At 40.4% G+C, this 15,849-nt stretch overlaps 1 protein-coding gene across 4 annotated transcripts in view; it reads right to left on the reverse strand.

The window, feature by feature from the left end:
- Nucleotides 1-15,388, reverse strand: part of LOC113051902 (zinc finger protein 536-like) — a 182,082-nt gene extending 166,694 nt beyond the window's left edge. The window contains exons 1-2 of one of the 4 annotated variants that reach the window (XM_026216070.1): nt 14,674-15,388; nt 7,471-7,504 (exon numbers count right to left, since the gene is read on the reverse strand). The gene's annotated coding sequence lies outside the window, so the exon portion shown is untranslated. The other 3 variants (XM_026216071.1, XM_026216073.1, XM_026216074.1) reach the window with 3 other exon arrangements.
- Nucleotides 15,389-15,849: the final 461 nt, after the last annotated feature.

The raw sequence follows: 15,849 nt of genomic DNA on the forward strand, positions 1-15,849 counted from the left end.
TTTAATGCATCCCTTTGTTTTTATTAAAGCACACAGGCTCTGCGCAGGAATTCATCAAGGACATGACTGCTGGGATCACGCTTGTGGATGACCAAACTGAGCACCATCAGTCTGCAGTGATGTGGTCCAGGTAAAAGAAGAAGAAGAAACTGGGACTGGGACTAACAGAAATAAACTATTTCAGGTTCAAAACAACTTGAGGTTTAGTAAATGACAACTTCCTTTCTTTTTCTTTTTTGGGTGAACCCTTTACGAAAATGTAGATATTTGCATTGGAAAACAGCTTCAAAATTTAGAAAACATAATTTGACATTATTTTCCCTTCAGTTTTATTCCGTGAATTTTCTATAATTGGTATTTAAAGTGTTGAATTTATCTTCATAAAACCACCAGAAACCCTGTTTATGGACATAGCCATTCTTTATTATTTTGCTGAGTACTGTTTTGAATCCTGAAAAATGTTCAGTTCTAGCATATTGGCCATTAGCAACTTTGCTTAAAGGAATATTTCACCAAAAAATTTAAATTAGGCCATGTTTTACTCATTCAAAGGCATCCTATGTGTATATGATTTTCTTCTTTCAGAAAAATCTGATCTGAGTTGAATTAAACATTGTCCTGGCTCTTCCAAGTTATTTAATGGCAGCAGACAGGTGTGTTTTTTTTTTCTCAGCAGTCCGAAAATAGTCAAATAAAATGCACCCATCCATCAATAAAACGTGTCTCACATGGCTCTGGGGGGTGAATAAAGGCTTCCTGTAGCAAATCGATGCGCTTTTTGTAAGAAAAATATCCATATTTAAAAAGTTGTAAACACTTTTTTTCTCTTCCACTGACTATCATACGTGCAAGCCTAATTTTGTGATTCTACTTTGTGATTGGCGTATTGTTGTCTCTCCTCCGCTCTTCCGTGTTCGTCACTAATCACCGGTGCATGCATGACCCCTATGTCCTATTTTCATCCACCCGGAATGGCTCTCACGAAAGTGAGAGAAAAGGGTTTAAATATGTTTTGAATAACATTTTAAATATGTATTTTTTTTATTACAAAACACATGGATTCGCTACAGGAGGACATTATTCACCTCCCAGAGCCATGTGAGGTACTTTTTATTATGAATTGATGCACATTATTTGACTACTTTTGGACTGTTGAAAAAAACACCCACCTATTGCCATAAATATTTTTTTATATAATCCGACTGGATTTGTCTGAAAGAAGAAAGAAATACACACTAACGATGCCATGAGGGTGAGTAAAACATACATGGGTTAACCAAGCCTTTAAGAGTCATGATTTACTCTGAACATGCAGTGCAACAGACTATTATTTAAAAGGAATACCTATTTACACCAATATATTTTCTGATCATTGTATAAATGGTGTGACAGATTAGACACTTAGAATTGGATTAAGAAAAAAAAACTGAATATGTTGTATTGGTTTGTCACATTTTATGTCATTCAGAAATCATGTAGAATACCAGTGACGAAAATAATTTCCCCCCATTTTTAGTATAGTTGGTTCTGGGGGTGTATTTTACACTTATCTTCCCATGCGATTTTAAACTCTTTGTGTTCAGCAGAACAAAGAAATTTGTACAGGCTTTTAACAGTTTAATACAGGAAGTTATTTTGAATGTTTCTGAACGAAACCGTTGAGGAGCAGCATTTACAGTTGACTTTCATTTTTGGTTAAATGTTTCAAAATATCTTCCACTTGAAGGTGAATTACACTTTGCATTAATTGGTAGCTGTGCTTTTAACACACAACTTTAATAGTGTATGTACATATGTGTGTTCATTTGTTTATAAATCTATTAAGTAATGTAATATTTTTTTCTTTTCCCAGCCATCCAGTGACATTAAGGATGTTGAGAAAGAAATTGAAGAGGGCATTCTGATTGTAACTGAAGAACAGCAATGTGATGTGCTTCCCAAGGAATAACCAACATTGGTCTCATTTGGACATCTCCCATGTCCCCAAGGCATTTGGACTCCTAATGGGTCTGTATGCAGTGAACATCCACCACCTCCAGTGCATTAAATACACCATTGAGGCTCTGCAAAAACTTGTGAAGACCAGCTGCTCCCACCATGTGCTCGCTACAGCGGCAGGAACTATAGGTGTGGGGGAGTGAATGTCCAGCGCCCTCTCCACCCTCAACACCACAAATAAGGTGTCCTTGAGCAAGGCACAACTTCTCCCCGGGTGCTGCAGCATAAATGGCTGCCCACTGCTCTGGGTGTGTGTTCACGGTGTGTGTTCACTGCTGTGTGTGTGCACTTTGGATGGGTTAAATGAAGAGCACAAATGTATGTCATGTCACTTTCACTTTTCAGTGTTCATGATGTGTCCATCGGCTCCACAGCACTCTTTCTTAAAAAGTAGTGTTTTTTTTGTTTTTTGTTTTTTAATAAGGAAAGGTTCTTTTGTGCCTTTCACTATATAGAATGTACATTAAAGTTTATCATGTCATGAGTTGGAATATGCATGTTCTCATGTAAACAAATGTTTTTTCACCTCTCATTTTCTTAAACAGTATGTACACATTTTCAGTATGTAGCATTATGATGGGGGACGAGTTTGGAAACTTTCAAGATCCTTCTGATGTTAACACCTCTGTCTGGTCATGTTGTGCTATGAAATTTAGAATCTGACTTTAGATCTTTGTGCTTCCATGTGCATTCATTCCATTTATATCTTATTATACAGAAGTACAGTACACAAATTTTTTGTAACTAAGTGTGATATTATATACATATATCTTGGTTTCTCATTTTGACCATGACTTGCATTATGGTGGGGGGAGTGCATGTGAACTTGTGCAGGGTTAATATGCAGAGTTCAACCTTCTGATTTTCATATTGAGTTATGAAATTAAAAACAATCCCTGTGGTTTTGATCTGATGAATTGAAATGCAACTATTTGTTTCTCAATCCCATGCCAATGTTATTTATTATACATCACACTTTCAAGTGTCAGTTCAGATCTTTAGACGTGTGTTTTTATATTTTGCTTTTTTTTGTTTTGTTTATCAATTATCAGTTGATGTATTGACAGCAAATTGCTTGTTCAATTTAAATGTGAATGAAAGTGTTGTCTCTATCATTAAATAAATTACATTAAAAAAGTGTTTCGTCATCTTTATTTAAACATTTAAGGCAGTGGGGTAAAATTTGTTTATGATTATTGATCGAAGTAAAAAAAAAAAAAAAAAATCCCTGTTGACACAACATGACTTAGTTGACTGGACTAGAAAATATTAGTCAAGTCAACTTAAAGAAATTTGTTACCTGGACTAGCTCCACTCTATTTTGAAGTTGTTTCAACAAGTTTTTTTTTGTCAAGATAACAAAAAATTTTTAGGCAGCGGGGTAACAAAATATTTTTAGTTGACTCAACAAATTCTTTTTTACAGTGTATTAGCTGAAATGACCTCAAAATGGCCAACATCTGCAGACATATTAATCATTTACTGGCTATGATAAACTAATCTCTCACCATATAGATCTTTGTTTTGTTAAATATAAATGGTGCTACAGTATAGTGAGTTTTTGCAACACACCCTCTCCAAAAGTAAGAATCCAGGTGCAATATTTCACCTTGAGCTTCACAGCTCCTCTCAAACACCTGCTCTATTCCTCTACACAGTCCCCGGATGCTCTCTGTTCTCCAGCTATTTCTCTCTCTTCTTAGGCTTGGAGGTGTGCAGTACCTCCCCCTTACTTATAACCAACTGACAACAGTATTTGATTAAAAGCACATTTGGACGGTAGAGAAAGAACCCGACCCGGCCTCCATAATTAAGATCACTTCCCAGATTACTCCCGACAACAAAAGTGTGGAAAGCGGGGATTCATCAGCCAAGGCGAGGGGATGAAACAGAGGAGCATGGGATGGGGCAGACGCCTCGTGTGCCTTGATCAAACGTCCAGACGAGGGGAGACGGACCCCTACAGAACCCATAGCACCAAGTCCTTCTCTGGGATACAAACACATCCCGCTCCACGTATCAGTGGGCGATATATTCAGTACACACCAACATTTCACACATGTACACACACAGCAATTTCACAATAAATCCCAAATTAGAGGGAAAGAAATAACAAAGTCCTCCCGAATAAAGGCGCTAACACGCAAACACATAGCATGGGAGCAAAGCAAACAAACATTTCCGTATGCAATAACGCAAATACACACACTCCGTTTTGGAGTTACAATGCTGCAGGTGCTGTTCAAGTCTAATGAAGACAAATAAACGTGCGAGAGTGCCTAGAAGTCACATAATAACAAATAGAGATCAATACTTCTCAGAGGAGAATTATTAGCCAGCTTTGTGAGTTTTAGCCAAAAGCCTCTGGGTGTGATTTGTTCTGTCTCACTCATAACTTCCCTTTTTCACAGCAGACACAGAAACCCCACATCACATCTCTCTTTCTCTCCTTCTCTAGTGTGGGCTCTGCTACGGCTGTGGTTAGGGTGCTCACTGAGGCGTTGCGAGTTAAGTGGCCTGCCCAGGGGGAGCCTGGAACTAGGCAGTGGCCCACCTGGGCCTTGATCCCGAGACCCCCTGCGGTCAGAGGTCCATCTCCTTAACCGTTCCTTGGCGATGCTTCGCATTACCCCGGCCGTCCTCAGCCTCAAAAACCCAGCGCGGGAGGCCATTAATATAATCACAGGGATGTAGTGTGCGCGGGAGAGCCCTGAGGCTACGGCAATCAGTGGGGCTGAGTGAGGGCTAAGAGAGACTGAGGAGAGAGAGAGAGAGAGAGGAAGAAAAATATATAAACTGAGGAGAAAATCTCCCATAGCTTCCATGTTCTGCGTGCGCTGAAACAGGATCGCGTCGGATCATCATTCCTGGAGACGTGGGACGAGAGGGGGGCTGAGGTTTGCACTATAAAGGGGACCTCCCACGACGGAGAGAGGGAGATCGGGGGAAGGGGGGATCATGAATCTTCTCTGCTCAACCTTAAGCCTCTCTAGTTAGTTGATCTAAAGATGACTGGTCACAGTACCATCATCATGCAAATTTAAATAGAGATGATCTTTTAGCCGCCTGATGAGGGGGCCACACATACAGGACAAGTGTTAATGATCAACACCAGTCCACGGGCCCCTTCCTCTGCACGAATCACATCATCGCCAGCTCGACTTGTTACGAGAGTCGCTCTCGCTCTGAAACAGCCGATACCCATAACGTTCTGATTAGCGTCATGAAATTAATTCACCCTTAAGCATCTTAGCGAAATCCAACCCACATTTAGGTATAAAAATCGAAACTATAAATATCGTGTTTATATTTAAAAAAGAACATTTATTTTACACTGGGTATGTAAAATGCACAGCATGCTTTCAAATGAAAGCAGGAAACATTATGCCATCTTGTTTCCCCAAGAAAACTCCAGACACAAAAGATTTGCTGTAAACATACGTTTCCAGTAATGCTCAAAAATTTCTCACTTCAAAAATGCATGTTCCTGCAATAAACAGGTTAAGTATTGTACTCCTTCACTTGACCTCGGGAAGTTAAGAAGGATGCTGGCGGCTGATCTGACGCAAAGAAGTCATGCATAAAAACTTCAAGAAGTGTAACTGTTTTTTTCAGCCTCCAGTCGTGTTGTGTCTGGAGTGGATTGGATCGTCCACACTACCACAGGCTCATCTATACTGACAGCCTTATTTACAAAAACATGGGGAAGAGTTGCAAGGCAAGTTACCCCACACTCTCTCCTTCACTCACTTAACTTAGCTTTCTCCCAATTACAACGATTGGCACAGACGCCATAACAAAAGAGATGAAACGGGCAACTTAAGAGACAGACAACAACACTTCGTGATCAAGACTGAAGAAAGGGCGCAGTCGAGAGAACAAAAACAATAACAGACAAGAAAGGGGGAGAGGGAAAAGAAGCTGATTTGTGAAAACCGGCGGAGATGGTGGGAGATGTGTTATGGGTAAGTGTCAGCAGGAGGGGAGAAACACATCTTAAGACTTAAAAGGTGTTTAAAGTAAGCTGAGCATCGGGGGAATTCTCTCTGAGAGCCCCTTTATAATTCACCTCTGTATTAATGCAGATAAATAAAGGCAAATTCCCCAAAGTAAATACTGTTTAACTCTCACCTTCAGCAAGAGTTCCTTAAAGTGCTTCTCACAGGACTGACAGCCCTCTACAAACAAAGCAACCAGGTGGCTGATTGTACGTGTATATATGTCTACAGCATTTAAACAATGCAATTATTTCCATATAAGAGTATGTATACCCTCTACCACAAACACTACAGTAAGACACCACTGATGCTTTTATGATCATATTATATTCTGTTTAAATTAATGGGGGGAGGGTCTGTGTGGGTAACTTTTGAATGAAAGAGACCACACGGATAAATAATAGGAAGGTCTGCATACTCGTATGACACTGAGGGTCTGGAGATGTGGCAGTGCTGGTATGACTAGAGGAGTGCAGTCACAGAGGGCCATGTGTTCAAACCCTGGAGCACTCATTAGCATCCGGGCCTATTTATTTACTTTAAGATCACCAGAAAAAAAACAAAAAAAAAACAAACAGCAAAACTCTATTAGAGGAGAGGAAAATGGTGTTTTAAAAGTTCTAGGTTGCATGGTATTTAAAGTCACTAAATATTTACAAAGAGCATTTATGGTGAAAGACGTATTCATATTTAGAATATAAAACTGTAGAATGTCAACTAATGGACTGAGAAATAAGTAAAAGAGTTCATTTACAATCATTCATTTAAAAAGAAATAATAATAATAATTTAAATAACTTAAGTGTATTAATTCTATTATTCTGAAAGAAATTCCAATATTAAGGTCAGATATTGAGTGATACGGCCCTGATGTGACCATGGTTCAGTTCAAAGTAGCAGGACAGACGTGCAGAGGCATTAAAGAGCTTTGCAAACAGGCGGTCATGTCCCTGACTGATATCAGCACTGCCACACACAGATCTCTCACAGCCTGTTCAAGAGCACAGCACAGATATGTTAAATACATCACCCTCTCTCTCTTTCAACATCTCTCTCTCTCTCTCTCTCTCTCTCCCTCTCTCTGCCAGTGCCAGTGCTTTCCTCTTTCCCCTCCGTATGCCATCTCTCTCTCTCTCTCTCTCTCTCTCTCTCTCTCTCTCTCTCTCTCTCTCTCTCTCTGGTTAGGAGCAGCTAATTCACAGGGTCTGATCTGTCTGTAAGGCTGGAGACGCCAATGCTATCATTATCAGCCAATTCAGCCAGCCGTTAAATGGAGGAATCAGGAGACATTTGCTCTCCTCCACTATCGCAATGACATCATTACCGGGAGAATCAACAGCACAAGCACTCTGACCGTGTGTTAGTGTGACTGTGCAAGTGTGTGCGTGAGCATGTGTGTGTGTGCGGTGTGTGTAAAACATAAAAGGGTCGTATTCGGGGGAAATTAGGGGGGAGTAAAAATAACATGAGCCTACCTGTGAGATACCGTGGGCCGGGACACACTGTCAGCTGAAAGTTCCCAAGTGAAGAGCATGGAGAGGGGGAAAAAAGAGGGAGAGAGGGAGAAGGAAAAAGAGAGAGTGGGTGAAAGAGTCGTTTGCACATAGAGGGTATTTTTATTTTTATTTTGTCACACACTCCCTCCCTCTTTTTGCCGCCCCTCTCCAACACTGCGCTAATAGCCACCTGTGAACCGTGCAGCCATATGATCCTCTCCCAGTCCTCTGAAGTGGAGTCACCTCTGTGTTTTTCGGCTCCCTCCTCCAATGATAAATCATCATCGTTTAGCTAATATCCGTTTTTAAACTCTCTCCCTGATTAACAACACTCTTCCCCCTTGGATACAAACCACTCCTGCTACAGTGCAGCTAAATAGCTTGCACCCCCCAACCCCTACACCCCCGCTCTCTTTTTTTTTCTTATATTCCTTTGCTCTTTTTCTCTTTTCTTCACTTTTGAAATTCTAGGTCCTTCAAACATAGGACAAATAAAAATTCATTAACAATGACTGTCATGTCTGTTTGAAAGGGTCACTATCAGCATTTTAACCTCCAACTGCTCAAGAACAGGAAGAAAAGACAAATGCATTTTAATTAACCAATAATAAAAAGTTAAAATAAAAAACACTTCTAAGTTGCAAATAAGTAAGAAACTGATGTTACGGATTACAACGTGTCTGGAAACTAAATATACATGTGTAAAATTGTTGATTATGCACAAAGCTACAGAGATTTAAAAAAAAATAAAAATAAAAATAAAAAAAGATGTTACAGCACCCCTAGTGGAGGGGGCAAGACAGAAATTCAGTCTGTGCAGATCTGACTGGAAATTGTCAAAATATTTTCAGCAAAGGAATCCCGACATGCGAGCGGCTTGGGCTCCCCTACAAAGGACCCATCTTCCCTGAGTAACAAGTGGAGGGAATGAGTGCCGACAGAGAAGCTAAAATCCCTCAGGCTAAAGAAATCCAGCTATTGTAGTAATAACCCCCGAGACCTGGCTGAGTATGTACAGCTTTCAGAGGTACTTCTCATCCTATTTGTAGCTCCGCCAGTGATGTATACGTGCGCGTGTGTGTGTGCTGGTAAGTGACGGGGAGTACATAACATAGGTCACTTCACCGCTCATGTGCTCCTTTAAACACACTCTTCTTTCTTCCAAGTTCTATTTCTTTTATTTATTTATTTATTTATTTTAGACAAGTGCAACTTCCCACCACAGATACTCACTGGGGTTTGCCTATAATACTATAATGTTTTTTTTTTTCATCTCTCTTCTCATTTTTCTTTTCTTTTTTTTCTTTTTTGTTCCACAAGGCAAGTTTCATTAAAGATCCAATTATGCAAATCAGGTCCTGAAGAGCCAGTTGAATATGCAGTATAATAGTGTACCGTAATAGTTCAACACAATATACTGCATCTGAGGCAGATTTACGAGGCAACATAACTGCTACGCCTCCGTCCTTTGGAGAAAACCTCTTGATCATAATTAAAGGTGCAGGGTCCCTCTTTACTTCTCAGATGCGTCCATTTTAACCAGGCTGCCCTCCAGGGGGCTTCAGTCCCTCACACTTAGGGTGGGTTGTGCACCCGTTGAGGTCATGACCTGGAAACAGTTCAAGGGTAGATGTTGTTAAACTCCCCCAATTATCTGGAGACATCTTGTAACAGAGATGCCCTCCGCTCCAGCGGCGGACCACCCACCCATCAGAGGTATCTGCCACTATTTTTGGTGCAGCCTGTGCAGCGCTGCAAATATTTACCACTATTTTAAGAGCTCGGATTAGAATGCAAAACAACATAATAGCATGTGCTTACAGCCAGTGATTGACAGGAAGTCGCTTGTTTGCGCAAAGCCCCTGTCGGCTGAGATGACATGGTTATAATTTTATGCTTCTCACTGACTCAAAAGCAAACCGTCACGTCAGACGGTGCCTTATAGTAAGGAATTAGTTGTTTGTTCATTTTTTGGTAAAAAAAAGTTAACTCAGCAGTAACCTCAATTGCTAAAAATAAGATGCTAGGTTTTAAAAAAATTAAAAATTAAAAATGAGGTGTGGTAAGCTAAAAAGGAGTCCCATGTCTGGAAAATGAGTAACGCCGTAGCCGAAGGCTGACTGTGTCTCCCAAGGCTGTGTAAACCTGCCCGAATCAACACTCTCCATAATGACCACATGTCCCACAGCCTTTCTGTACACACTCGCTCTCTCGCTCTCTAAAATGTGTGTGAGAGCGTGAGCACGTGTGTGCTGTTGGAGGGCTGATTTTCGTCCACCCATTCCCTCTCCCACAGGAGAGAATTATGAGAAAGGGGGAAAAAACTTAGAAGGATACGAAACATCTGCACACATCTGTTCAGCTCTGTCATCTGCGTACAAGCTAACTTTAACTCTAACGCATGCTTCCACTCCAGTGCTAGATATTTCTCAAAGTGCCATTAATCTATCTATATATTTTTCTCATGGAAAGTGCCTCTGGGTGGACTAGAGCAAAGACCTCTCTCTCTCTCTCTCTCTCTCTCTCTCTCTCTCTCTCTCTCTCTTGCTCCATAGACAGACAGACGCTCCTTCTGGTGGCACCCTGGCATGAGGCAGTGGAGACAAGATCATCCGTCACCACCTCATCTGTCAGGGCACTCTTTATTCTTAGATCACACACTGACTGACGTCTGTGATTAGCCCGCTCAAAAACTTCCACTCCTCTACCCGCTCTCCCTCTCCACCTCTCTCTGTCTGTTTCGAACGACGACGAAAAGCCTTAGAAATCATCACTCATTTATAAGTGACATGTGCATAACGAAATGTCCTTACTCCACTATAATTATTTGTTAAATACAAAAGTTGACATATGTCAGTAATCGAACATTCCCAGTTATATTACGTAAAGTGACATGCTGAACTGTGTCTTCGGCTGTACACAGGCGGATATTGAATGACAGGGAATTATGCGCTTGATCAATCGGAAAGGACAGGCATAGGAGTAATGTGAGGCACTCTTTTCCTAAATGTACTTTCAGGATGTTTGATTCTATAGCGATCCTTACAGGACCACACCTGTAACTTTACACCAAAAATGGGGATGTTTGGAGATAATTGACAACAATGTGGGGAAAATTATTCTATACTTTTAAAAAATAAAGGGGGGTTTCACCGCAATGCCACAGAACAGAAGTGCCAAAACTTTAATGCTGAAGGGCCAAAAATAAAACTTGACTGAAAACTAAACATTTCATTATATACAACTATATGTTATATTAAAATGTATCGTTTAAAAAAGAAAAAAGGAAAATTAAAAAAATAATAATTCAAATATTTGTGTGTGTGTGCGTGCGTGCGTGCATGCGTGCGTGCGTGTGAGTGAACACAAAAATTTACATTAGAAATGAAAATACTGTAGAATTCAATGGCATGTTTTCCCTCCTATTTTCATCCTCTCTCTTGTGTTATGGCATTTGGAGGCAAATCAATAGTCATCAAAGTCCAACAGTGGGCATTCGTGTCATAGAAGCACCGATTTTGTGTTTCCCAAAGAATGTGTCTTTGTTATTTTAGTTATAACTTTTTTCCACTCTTAAGAACATTTTGTGCAATGGTAATGTTCCACGGATGTTAAAGGTTCTTTATATTACCATCAACACCAATATATAAAAAACAAAAAAGTAAAATATTTAAAAATGTCATTAGGCAAAGATAGATTCTTTTTTCAGAAGTTAAAATAACCTTCCTCATCAAGGTCTCTAATGTTATATGGAAAGCAAACAGCATCGTGTGAATGCCATAACAAATAAATGTGCATTTCAGGATTCTTCCGTCATGAGGAGAAAGGCCTGAGACTTGAGAGGAAGGGAACGAGGGTGACGACGGGGTGGAGGCATGGGGTCGCTGTCTCCACAGCACATATCAATTAATACCTAAACGCCACGGCCTTGCCTGCCATACTGTCCCCCATGAGTTGCCTGGCTAAGGCTCGGGCATCTGGAAGACAATTTCCTCCAATTAAAAGGAGCGGGAGGCATTTAAGTGTGGAATGGCTGTTTGATCGAGTCTCCAAGGCTCAAGCACAGATCCAGCCGGCAAAGCTGGAGAGTGACAGGCCTGGAGACAGAGAGAGAGACAGAGAGAGAGAGAGGCTGTGGTGAGGGCTGGGGAGGTGCACCTCCACACACTGGGGTTACTGGTGACGGCGGCGGTGAGCACGCAGACCTAGGGACATGCTATTGCTCTCGAACGCTGCCAAGTTCTGCCACACAACACACACTTTCCCTGCCGAACGAGTGCAAGACGCATATGTAAATGAGAGCGTACACACCAGGGAGGAGACATTTTGACAGGATTGGCTTGGTCTGTTTAGCCCCATCGAAACTGCTATCAGTTGCACTGGCAGAGTGTATTCACAAGAGTCTCCACAACACCCTCTCTCTCACTGCATTTAAACAAGTTCCATATTTTTCCTCCCCCCCCCAAAAAAAATGTTTTTGTCTCATAGAGGATACATTTCATGGGAGCATGATATACATTTTTAGCTGCTTATGTGTTTGCAACGACAAAAAAAAAAAAAAAAAAAAAAAAAAAAAAATTAAAATACATATAAATAATAATAATATATATATATTTTTTTTAAACCTGCAATAAGCAATACTTGCCATAACATCAACACCTCAACAACTGTGGCTACCCCGTGCCATCCCATGTTTTTATTATTATTATTATAATTACTTTGCTCATTAGTAAAATATTTTAAAAATAAAACATGTTAATTGGCATACAAACTAAGATTACAAATCAATACTGTAGTCCTGGAACAATTTTGGATTAGTTCATGATTAAATACAATGAAATATTGCTGTTAAATAAATGTAACATTTCACATAATATGATCACCTCAATTCAGATGGCCTCTCAGTTACACCATGCATGACGATTTTCTCTCCCTCTCTCATTCTTTACAATAATCCATCATACTGTTTATTGATTGATTTATTTTAATCTAGAAAGGAGCTTACAGGGCTATATTTGTGGTCATGTTAATGCTGGCCTTTCAGATGAATTGTGTGGGATTCTGAAAAGAATGTGTGACTTGACTATAACACAAAGTCATTTCAAATCAGAGAAATGAAAAGAGCTGACAAAAATGTCTACGCCCAGACAGTATTACAGACATAATATCCATTAAACAATGACAGTACATCTGTGCCGCCTGCTATCTGCCCCTTTCTATGAACAGTTAATCTAAAAAATAAAATAAAAAAAATCTCATTTTAACATTATGAAAGATGCAAAGGAACTAAAAGTGTCTGAATGAGTTTATATGTGAGTGTGTGTGTAATATTCTCCTCCTTAAGGAAAAGTTTTGGGTCATATCATATAAAGTGAGAAGATAAATCTGCAGCTGGATCTGAATGCATGAGACAGCAAATCAATTGTGCTTGATTTATGAAGACCTTTCATAAAGAATTAAGCACCTGACATTCGTGCAATAGACGCGTGATGCAATGTGTCATTATAATTCTGACCCTGACAGTGTTATAATTTGTACCAAGTAGCAAAATATGCATTAAACAAAATACTGAATAATTTGACTGAGTGTCGAAAAGCAGCCCACAATCATGCCAACATACAACATTTGATCTTTACTTGAATTATTCTCGCACTCCCGCGCGCATTCCTATCCCAGTCTCCAATTTTTTACAACTTTCTTGTTCTTTCTTTTTTTTTCCCTCTTGATAAAACATAATTTCCCCAAGCGACAATGTTCGCAGCAGTCGTTCAAATCTCCATTTCCAGGGGAGATGTGCGTGTGTTTTTTCTTTCCGCGGATAAAAAGGTTTTTAAGTCTGATATGACATTTAGCCCTCAGTTGTTGAATGCCATCATAAGGCTTCTGTTCATAAGAGGTCGATCACAGCACAAAATGGCAGGTCTCACCGGCTCTTCCATCTCACAAGTTTTGACACATGCACCGGGTAACTTTGATCCTAATTCTCCAACCGATCTGTGTTCTCTTCAGCTGAAATCCTAAACGCAAAGCCCTTGGGGCTGAAGTGAGAAAGTTTGAGCAGAGATTTGAGGAAACTTTCTTCCAGCTCCAGATCTGTGCTTGGCCAGCACGAGCGGACCTGGTGCGCATCCCTGGAAAGCTTCTGTCCGCCTCACAGTAATAATGCACGATGTGTATTTACACTTAATTAATATACGTGTCCTTACAAGAGCCAAATGTTAAATATAAAGCGTGCGTTTATTATTATATTTTTTTTTTCTTTAGAGTAAGTTCATCTAAACGCGTGCAATGGCTTCCAGTAAACGCTTTCGATTATGAAGCCGTTTTATTATCTCACGTGACAACGATTTAGACAATATTGCATCTATTTCAAACAAATAGTGCAATGTAATAATACACACACAACAGCATTAGCACAAACTGACTTTTAGAACGCGAATCGAGTGAAATCCATCCGAGAGCCCATTACTGATCTAGCCACTTCTTACCTTTAAATTCATCCGGGCGTCAGGACGCGTTGCGAAAGATTGTCTTCATTGAATAATGAAGCATGTCCACATAACTGAGCTGATCATTTTCTCATACTACTGAGGGGGTTAAAGCATACACACACACACAAACAGATGCGCGCGCGCTTCGGACCTGTTATGTTCGTCCTCCCGCGAATCCGTTTCCCAACTGTTCCTCGCGCATCCCGAGTGATGAAAAAGCGCCTTTGAGTTTATTCTCGATAAAAACGCGTTCATTGATAGCGATCGGCCAGCATCACAAGACATTTCCCCTCGTCTGTCTGTTCGGACTCCCCCTGGCTGGACGGTGAAAAGCATTGCCGTTAAAAAGACACTCCATTGTCGTCCATTCACAGAGAGCGGAGAGAGTCTTGCGGCATGTGATGGGACTAAAAGCTTGAACCCTTAATAAAACAGCCCCGGTGCACGGGATCTCATCTCGGATCGTCTGTTTCCTCCACGCGGAGAGACTCGAAGGCGAAATTCACTCCATCGGATCATCTTATTGACCTTGACTTCCTTGCAAACACTTATTAAAATCTGTCTATCCTCACTCACATTCTCAGCCCCGTTATTCAGACGAGGCGTAATTGGCTTTGATGCCTGTCGCCGTTTAAATAACACCGTGGAAAAACACTACAAATAGCTACAATTGAAAAATAAAGGCGCTTACCTTTTGGGGGAAGTATCTGAAGTCTTGTATCCTCGGGAAAAAGTCCAGTGAGGCGAGAGGAGAGCGCGAGCATCAGTCAGTATAAGAGAGAAGTAATGAGTGATAAAATGACGCTCATCTGCACTGTAACCTTGTGGCGTATTTAATGTAAATAAGCCGGTTATGTTGCACACAATCACACACACACACACACACACACATGCACATACGTGCACACAAACAGAAACCGGGCAAGACGGAAAGCGCTTTTTGCGCACTCTTATATGCTAACACATGAGCGCATTTTTAAAACAAATGCACTTTATCAGTTTGTAAATATGAGATGAAATTGCCTCTCAGCGGGGCGCGTAGCCTAACCAACAACCTCCCTCTCCATCACAGAAAGAGGAAAAGGGTCCAGACAGCGGTCGAGACGCGCTCAGAGACGTGGGAGAAGGTCCTCTGAAAAGGTGCTTCGGTGAGGACATGAAACTTTTTTGGGGGCTGAACTTCAGCGCCCAGGCCGGTGTTGCTTTTACGCGAGGAAAGAGACGCAGAATAACGCAATTGTTCAGTGTCCCGGCAGTTGACAAAAGCTACGGATTCAATAAAGTCTTTGTTGTGGGATTATATAATGATTATGTTGTAATTATGGGAACGCCTTGGTAACAATAATAATAACAATACAAAAGTGCCCAGTGGGAATGCGCGTGCGTGTGACTGAAGAAAAGCACACGGATGCGAGACTGTTTGATTATCGATCGGTTATTAGATTGTGCCCAAAAAAATAAAATAATAAAAAAAAAAAACATAAAAATTGAAGAAAAATAAAATAAATAAATAAATAAATAATATATTATAATTAGGCACCGTCTCTAAGAAATTATTAATATTAATTATGTATTTACGTTCATTACCATCATGCAGTTATGTTACAGTAGGACCTGTAATTAGGAAAAATGGAATCAATAGGACTGATCATGAATGATTTAGTGTTAGGAGCTGGTGACATCTAATGATACGGTGTATTTACACAGACAGGACAAAACACTTTCTCCTAACGTGATCCAGAGAACTGTGTTACCATGTGACAAGTTGCAAAGTGGAGGCTTTTCCTCTTTCTCTTTCTGCTTCACTACACAGTTGTGTGTTTGTGATGTTAAGTGTGTTCAAAGGAGCATTAATCGTTATTAAATC

This window comes from Carassius auratus, chromosome 32, assembly GCF_003368295.1.
Source record: "Carassius auratus strain Wakin chromosome 32, ASM336829v1, whole genome shotgun sequence".
Classification (NCBI taxonomy): domain Eukaryota; kingdom Metazoa; phylum Chordata; class Actinopteri; order Cypriniformes; family Cyprinidae; genus Carassius; species Carassius auratus.